At 44.6% G+C, this 8,638-nt stretch overlaps 1 long non-coding RNA gene across 1 annotated transcript; it reads right to left on the minus strand.

Annotated features, from left to right (window-relative positions):
• Window positions 1-4,788: 4,788 nt before the first annotated feature.
• On the minus strand, window positions 4,789-7,544 carry LOC139276723 (uncharacterized). The gene is made up of 2 exons (XR_011595983.1): window positions 7,483-7,544; window positions 4,789-5,160 (listed from the first exon to the last, which is right to left on the minus strand). It is a non-coding gene; the product is annotated as an uncharacterized lncRNA (long non-coding RNA).
• Between the last annotated feature and the right edge of the window lie 1,094 nt (window positions 7,545-8,638).

The following is an 8,638-nucleotide window of genomic DNA, read 5'->3' on the forward strand; positions in this document are numbered from 1 at the left end:
AGAACTGGTTGGCAGACAGGAAGCAAAGAGTAGGAATAAACGGGTCCTTTTCAGAATGACAGGCAGTGACTAGTGGGGTGCCGCAATGTTCAGTGCTGGGACCCCAGCTCTTTACAATATACATTAATGATTTAGATGAAGGAATTGAATGTAATATCTCCAAGTTTTCAGATCACACTAAGCTGGGTGGCAGTGTGAGCTGTCAGAAGGATGCTAAGAGGCTGCAGGATGACTTGGACAGGTTAGGTGAGTGGGCAAATGCATGGCAGATGCAGTATAATGTAGATAAATGTGAGGTTATCCACTTTGGTGGCAAAAACAGGAAGGGTGAATCTGAATGGTGACAGATTAGTAAAAGAAGAGGTGCAACGAGACCTGGGTGTCATGGTACATCAGTCATTGAAAGTTGGCATGCAGGTACAGCAGGCGGTGAAGGCGGCAAATGGCATGTTGGCCTTCATAGCGAGAGGATTTGAGTATAGGAACAGGGAGGTCTTACTGCAATTGTACAGGGCCTTGGTGAGGCCACACCTTGAATATTGTGTGCAGTTTTGGTCTCCTAATCTGAGGAAGGACATTCTTGCTATTGAGGGTGTGCAGCGAAGGTTCACCAGACTGATTCCTGTGACGGCAGGACTGACATATGAAGAAAGACTGGATCGACTTGGTTTATATTCACTGGAATTTAGAAGAATGAGAGGGGATCTCATAGAAACAATCGGACAGGATTTGACAGGTTAGATGCAGGAAGAATGTTCCCGATGTTGGGGATGTCCAGAACCAGGGGTCACTGTCTAAGGATAAGAGGTAAGCCATTTAGGACCGAGATGAGGAGAATCTTCTTCACTCAGAGAATTGTGAACCTGTGGAATTCTCTACTACAGAAAGTTGTTGAGTCCAGTTGGTTAGATATATTCAAAAGGGAGTTAGATGTGGCCCTTACAGCTAAAGGGATCAAGGGATATGGAGAGAAAGCAGGAATGGGGTACTGAATTTTCATGATCAGCCATGATCATATTGAATGGTGGTGCAGGCTCGAAGGGCCGAATGGCCTACTCCTGCACCACTTTCTATGTTTCTATGACTCAGTGGTCATCAGTGAATCGGGTCTTTCAATCACTGACATGTTCAATGAAAATGGACTTTCAATCCCTGACATGGCCACTGCCACTCCCACCAGGTCAGCCACCCAGCCACCAGTCACAACAGCCTCTGAACACTCACCCATGGCTGGAGTTGAACTGAGACGGTCAACCCAGGAGCATAAAACAGCGGACCGTCTCAATTTGTAAAAGACTGTGTTAATATCTCAGAGTGGGGTATTGTCATGTATGCACATTTGGAATCACTAGCCACTAGATGGCATCACTGTTGGAGGCCATTGGGCTGCACGCACGTGTGTGCAGCCGAAGTCTAAAAGGCCAGCCATTTTATATATTAGTCACTTTGGGCCTTAATAAAGCAGAACCATGGTCATAGCTTTTGGAGTTAAACAGTACTCAGTCTAACAATTAATGCATAAATAACAATAACCGCTAAGGTACAATACACGGTGATGCAACCTTTCTTTGTGATTTTGTTCCCACACATCAGATTGTGAGATACATTCCATATTCACATCATATAACCCTAACACGGTATAAATCACTTCACTTTTTGGGATGAAATAAGTTATACGCTCCTATGGCCTTGATTTTAATCCAGCCTGCCCAGCGGGAACAGAACTGGAAAGCATTCAAAATTGACTAACTGCCTCGTTCCTGCAAGAAAGCCACTACTGCCATCTTAACTGTGGAAAGAAAGACTTGCATTTATTTAGCACCTTTCACGACCACCGGATGTTTCAAAGCGCTTTACAGTCAATAAAGTACTTTTGGAGTGTAGTCATTGTTGTAATGTGGGAAACGTAATGTGGAACTTACTCAGGCCACAAATGCACCTGCTGGAAACAGGCAGGTGCCTCATGAATAAATTCAAATTGAGGGCCAATGTCATTATTTGGACTCAATGCAATTTTAACTGTGGCAAACCCACTAAGTGAAACTTAATGGCATTGGCTTCATAAACTGACTGGCCTAACTGAATAATGCATTTAAAGAGGCACTCACCTGCAGACACATAGGGAATTAGGATCTGTGTGTCATTTTGAGTAATGTGTTTCAAAGGCAGGTCTGAGCTACCAGTTTGCTTCTTTCTGATTTTTCTCCCCCTTACCTATCCTCATTAAGTACTCACTGCTCATCGTAGATTCTGTTTTTGCTTCACTTCTTTGGATGGACGAAGAACTGAGGAAGAGGAACAGCAGCAGCCTGAAGAACCAGGACAGCAGTAACTGGGCCTGTTAGAAGACAGAAGGTGAGGGTGCTATTCATCGAAGGCCTTGCCCAGCCCACAAGGTAAGTAGGTCAAGAGCCACTTTCTGAGAAGCGCAGGAAAAGGCTGTGGTTCAGCAGGCATACTGCCGCTGACCTATGCAGCCTGGTGCAGCAGGACCTGCTGCCACACAAGTGATCAACTCATAGTGCTTTTCTTAAAGGAAGGTTTACTAACTCTACGACTTCTATGAGGTGCCTCCTCCAGTGACTGTAGCAGAGCTGGTGGGAGGCTGTTGCTGCTCACGCAGGGGCCCTTCAGATCCTTCTGGCCGGTGACTTCTGGAAGTTCAAGCCTCGGCGGGCCCGGCTGCAGGCTGCTGGCGGGACAGTCTGTGGCCCAGCTGGATTTCTGGTACCGGTTGAGGAGGTGGCAAGAGTGGGCAACACCTGCCACTCACACTGCACCGCTGCCACTCCCATGGGGCCAGGGCACGGCACTTCAGGTCCTCTGTGGGAGAGCAGATTGCAGAAGGTGACTGAAACTTTGAAAGCTCCTATCTACTCGATCCACCAATCTGTGCAAGGTGGACTTCTGCCTCTCCAATCAGGAGAGGTGCGAGCAGTGGCCGGCAAGGGATTGCAGAAAATCACACAGAAAGTTAGGCATCAGAAATTAAGAAAGCAGAGTGATGTGCATTGCGTTATACATACTATACTGGGAGAGAGACTGTACCGCGGTAATTAATTCCTGATGCATGGAGCAGATGGTGAACTCGAGAATATGAACCTCTGACCTCCATAAGCAAGCTTCTGTTTGAGAGGGAGTAATTGTTGAGTTACTTGGGATCCTTTTAGAGGGAGGTTGCAGAACTGTGCAGAACTTATGGTATATTACACATTTTTTACAATATCCATCAGTAACGTAATATTCCACCAACATGGCCATACCCAGTAATTGTGCCTAAGTACATAATAAAGCATACAATGACAATCAGCACCCATTACTAGTAAATGTGCTTATTTATTCACAATGCACTTTCTGTTGCTTCACAGAGCTAAAAAAAAACAGCAGTCACCCTAAAGCACCCTCTACTGGAGCGCCAGCCAATACCACCCACACTCCGCGGAATCAGTCACCAGCATGGACACACATACAGCAGGAAGGTGTGTTCAGGAGATATCGGATTGTGAGACACCAAGCACATGATCAAGCAGCAATGGTGGTAGGGTTAATAATGAGCTAATTGAGGCAAGGTATACATCGAGCATGCTGAATGCCACTGACTGTGTTGAATAGGTAGAAAGGAAGAAAAGAAATGAAAAGAAAGAAAGAAAGACTTGGATTTATATAGCGCCTTTCACCGGATGTCTCAAAGCGCATTACAGTCAAAGAAGTATGTGTGGTTACTGCTGTAATGTGGGAAACACGGCAGCCAATTTTGTGGAAAAGCAATCTTTCACAAGCAGCAATGTGATAAAGACCAGATAATCTGTTTTTTGAGTGATAAATATTGGCCCGGACACCAGGTATAATTCCCCTGCTGTCCTTCAAATAGTGCCATGGGATCTTTTACATCCACTTAAGAGAGCAGATGGGGCCTCGGTTTTAACATCTCATCTTAAAGACGGCACCTCCGACAGTGCAGCGCTCCCTCAGCGCTGCACTGGATTATCAGCCTAGGTTTTGTTTTGTGCTCAAGTCCCTGGAGTGGGACTGTGAACCCACAACCTTCTGACTCAGAGGCAGGAGTGCTACCATTGAACCACACCTGACACTCATTTTACAGATCATAATGAGCCTGCCTGTGAAATGGCGGCTGGTATAGCAGCAGGGCTGTATTGAGTTGTCACTTGCCTCCTTGGACACAACAGTAGAAGCAACAAATGTGGGGAAGCACAATAACCAGCCTGGACAAATAATCTAGAGAATGTGAGTTCAAATCCTACCATGGCAGTTTGATAAAAACTGAATTTAGTTTTTTTTTAAATTCTGGTAATTAAAAAAAGGCTGGTATCAGTAAAAGTGACTATGAAGCTGTTGGATTGTCGTAAAAATCCAACTGGTTCACTAATGTCCTTTACCGAAGGAAACCCGCCATCCTTACCTGGTCTCACCTATATGTAACTCCAATTCCACAGCAAAGTGGTTGACTCCTAATTTCTCTCTGAATTAACTTCGCAAGTCATGTAGCTGTATCAAACTGCGATTAGCAGTTCAAAGATCAACCGCCACCTACTTGGCAATTAGGGATGGGCAACAATTGCCGGCCTTGCCAGTGATGGCCACATTCCAAGAATGAATAGAAAGATAAAAAGACTTGCATTTATATAGCGCCTTTCATGACCACTGGACATCTCAAAATGCTTTACAGCCAATGAAGTACTTTTTTGAAGTGTAGTCACTGTTGTAATGTGGGCAACGCGGCAGCCAATTTGCACACAGCAAGCTCCCACAAACAGCGATACGATAATGACCATGTAAACTGTTTTTTTTAATTAAAAAAAGATGAGTCTGCCATTGGTACATTGGTACATCCACACTAGGGACCTCATTTAAGCAAGTAGGAGCATCTTGTCATCTCTTACGAATATTTCTACTGCTGCTATAGAGGTTTTAAGGTCCAAAGTCCAAGATGTAATTATGGCCAGCTTCACCTCACTTGCAGAATGATTTCAGGTCACGATGAAGGAAAGATTCCAAGATTTCATAGATACCCATTCTTCTATATCCAAACAGATAATTAGGCATGATGAGGTGATGTCCTCCAGCAGTTACATACATGGAGTAGGCTAGCATCAGGTGGGTGCTATTTATGTCAGATGTATTTCTGTGCCATCACATAAGCTGCAGAATTGACAATAGGCAACACTTGGGAAAGCAATGAACACACAGGGATGACAGCAAAGGATACCTCAGCACAAATTCATAGAAATACATAGAAGTTACACCACAAAATATAGGCTATTCGGCCCAAACAGTCTGTGTTGGTATTTACAGAATCAAATAGTTCTAATCATATTTACCCATCCTGTTCCCACATCCCTTCAACCCCTTTCCTTCATCCACTTACCGATCTAATCTTCAATATTGAAATAGTTTGTGCCTCAACCATTAACCCTGGAAGCGAATTTCACAGTCTCACAGCTCTGTGGAAAAAATACTTCCTGCCCACTATTCTAAATCTCCTAGACTTAATCTTCTTTCTATGGCCCCTTGTTCTTGATCTTTCAACTACTGGAAACAGTCTTCTTCGACCTAACCTGTCTCATCCATTCATAATGTTAAAATACTTCGATCGTGTTTCAAGTGTGGATTCACTGTGCATAACACATGTAGCAAGCAGTCCTTCTGTAGTATCTGCTGCTAACCAGTTGCCACTGCAGGCTCATGCCATTGCTACTTAGTAGTAGTGAATTCTAGTAATTCATTATGTAACGTGCTTTGAGATACTGTAATGTGGTATATAAATTCAAATATTATCTAAGTGACTGACACTTGAGATATTCCTATGGCATTATATTTGAGGGCAGTGGTGACCTTAACTGCAATTGGTGGTGCATATCAGATCAGACTGTCCCTGCAAGTCTTCATAACGAGGTTATACACCGGCGTCATAACCTTGCATGACCTTGAGCATGCTCAGACGCTACTTCTCCATTACAGGTAACTGATTCTTTCAGTGCACCTATTGCCTGGGGTAGCAACCATTCTTAATCACACAGCCCCTCTGCCCTCTCAGGCTAGCCTCTCCTCCTTGCCCACTGCAATATGCTTGCCAATAGGCATTACACCATTGCTCTCGGACAAAGAGTGTATTATTTACTTCTGTGTCACTGCTGTGGTGACCCGTACAAATTCATTAATGGCCTTAGCCAAGCCTTAACAAGCAAAAATGTGCTACTTTTTCCTCACTCGTTGCTAATTAAAGCTACAGCATTTTTGGAGGAGTAGGGATTGTCAGAGCAGTGTTCAATACGGATGAATAGTTTGTCAGAATTTTCTAACTACATTTCACCACTTTTAACTCACTTCTACTTTTTCATTAAAACTAGCAAAGGTCATAACTTCAGCCTCTTTGTCGGCTTTCTCTTTGTGCATGCACAATTTATGCTAGCTCTGGGACAGAACAGTTTCAACCGTGCTATGCATCCATGGCAAGCATTTCTGCCTTGAGGAGATCATTTTACCAATAATAAATTTTCAATTACTGTGGTCTTGTAACAATTTCTAGAGGCATTTATCCACAATAATCCAGCAAAATGAACAAAGCAATCATCTTCGGGAGAAAAAAAACAGGTCAATGGAGTTTAAGAAAATAAAATCAGAAAATGCTGGAAACACTCAACAGGTCAGGCAGCGTCTGTGGAGTGAAAAACATGGGGCTAACGTTTCAGGTCAATGGCCTTTTGTCAGAAGGTTAGAGTTTATTGTTGAACTGGTTGGGCAGATATTTATAAACAGTTGAATGCATTTAATAACCAGCACAAAGTGACTGGGTATGGCAAAATGTCAGCATATGTTGAGCGTCTCGAACGAGGTGGTTCACTTGAAAGGTGTTTTGACAGCAGTCAGCAATTCACACGTCACGTCTTCTGTTCTGATCTATCTTTTTTATTGTGCTTTACTCATATGCAAACATCATAACCACATGCAATTCTCAACTATTGATTTCTGATGCCTCATGTAGTGTGCCTTCCATAAGCCTTTCCATGAGTTTTGCACCTGACATTGGAAGCATCAGGAAATTCTCTTAATGGTCATGCTGGCTTTTAAATCTTTATATTAAACTCAACTTGTTAGTGAACACATTTTGAGGAAGATTAAATATGTCACATATTAAGCCTTATTAGTCTCATTGATTGCTTGATACAGTAATTTTCTTTGTCCTTTTCTAACAAGGTATCTCTCTTGCTTTGTCCACTTATTAAGTAGAGCTGCAACCTCAAACGCATTAAGCCAAACTTATTGTTTGCTCATACAGAAGTGTCATCAGTAACATGCAAGCTGGTGAAGAAAATAAGCCTTTTTGGTACCCATGCAGTGAGCCATGCAAACAGTTGGTCTCACTGATTCTATCCAGGCTGGTTTCCTTGGGGTCACGTTTCGGCTGCCCACATTGGAGAGGCCCGCTTAATTTATAGAACAAAAATTGCGCCGAATACTTACCTCGCGATTCTCAGATAACTGTCGGCCCAATTCCACCTTGCGCTGCGCAGCGGGTGCTGCTGGGGGCGGAGCTACAGCCCTGCGCTGAAAACAGTGCCGGCAGTTGCGCGCATGCACAGTGGAGGCTGCGCGCATGCGCAGTAGCTGCCGGCGGCCTGTCTCTGGGGCGACAACCCTATCCCAGGCCGAAGGGACATTGCCCTTGTCCCCGGCCGAGTGGCCTGCGCATCTTACCTCGGCGGCGGGCCCTGCCCGGCCTCTCGCTAGGGGCAGGCCCCGCCCGAAGAGACGTCAGCAGCCTGGCATCGGCTGCGTGCGGGCCCCGCCCAAAGTCCTCGGTAGGGCCTGGCTTCCTCGACGTCGACGGGGCCCGCCCGCTCTGCATCTCGCTGGGGCGGGCCCCGCCCAAAGAGGCGGGCGTCAGCAGCCCGACATCGGCTGCGTGCGGGGCTTCTTCGTCGTCGTCTTCTCTCTTACCACCCATCTTCTCCCCCCCCCCCCCCCCATCTTCCTCTCTTCCCCCCCCCCCCCCCATCTTCCTCTCATCCCCTCTTCTCCCTGGTGCTGCATTAGGTGAGTAGAAATAATTTTTTATTTACTGAGTGATTTTTAATTTTTTTTCGATTTTTTAATTTTTTTATGTATTTGGATTGACTTATTGGTTTATTTATTGATTTATTTATCATTTATCATCGATGATGGCGCTTTATTTGTAAAAGTGATGTGTTTAATGTTTGTAAACCCCTCCCCCTCCCCCATCTCCCGTTCCCTACGCCTGATTTTCTCAGTGTAGGCAAGGTTTTTCTGAGCGTACAAAAATTTACACTTACTCCATTTTAAATTAGTTTGGAGTAAGTTTTTGCTGCCTAAACTTGCAAAACAGGCGTAAGTGGCCGGACACGCCCCCTTTTGAAAAAAAAAATCTGTTCTAAAATGAAACTGTTCTAACTCACTAGAACTGGAGCAAACTAAAGGCCGAGAATTGCAATTTCTAAGATACTCCATTCTAAACTAGTTGCTCCAAAAAAATAGGAGCAACTCAGGCCGAAACTTGACCCCCTTCTCTTTTTTCCTTCTTATTCGCTGTAAGAGCAGCAGAGTGGGTATAATTGGACAGCTCTTACAAAGAACCGGCACAGGCACGACAGGTCGAATG

This window comes from Pristiophorus japonicus, chromosome 12 (genome assembly GCF_044704955.1).
Source record: "Pristiophorus japonicus isolate sPriJap1 chromosome 12, sPriJap1.hap1, whole genome shotgun sequence".
Lineage (NCBI taxonomy): Eukaryota > Metazoa > Chordata > Chondrichthyes > Pristiophoridae > Pristiophorus > Pristiophorus japonicus.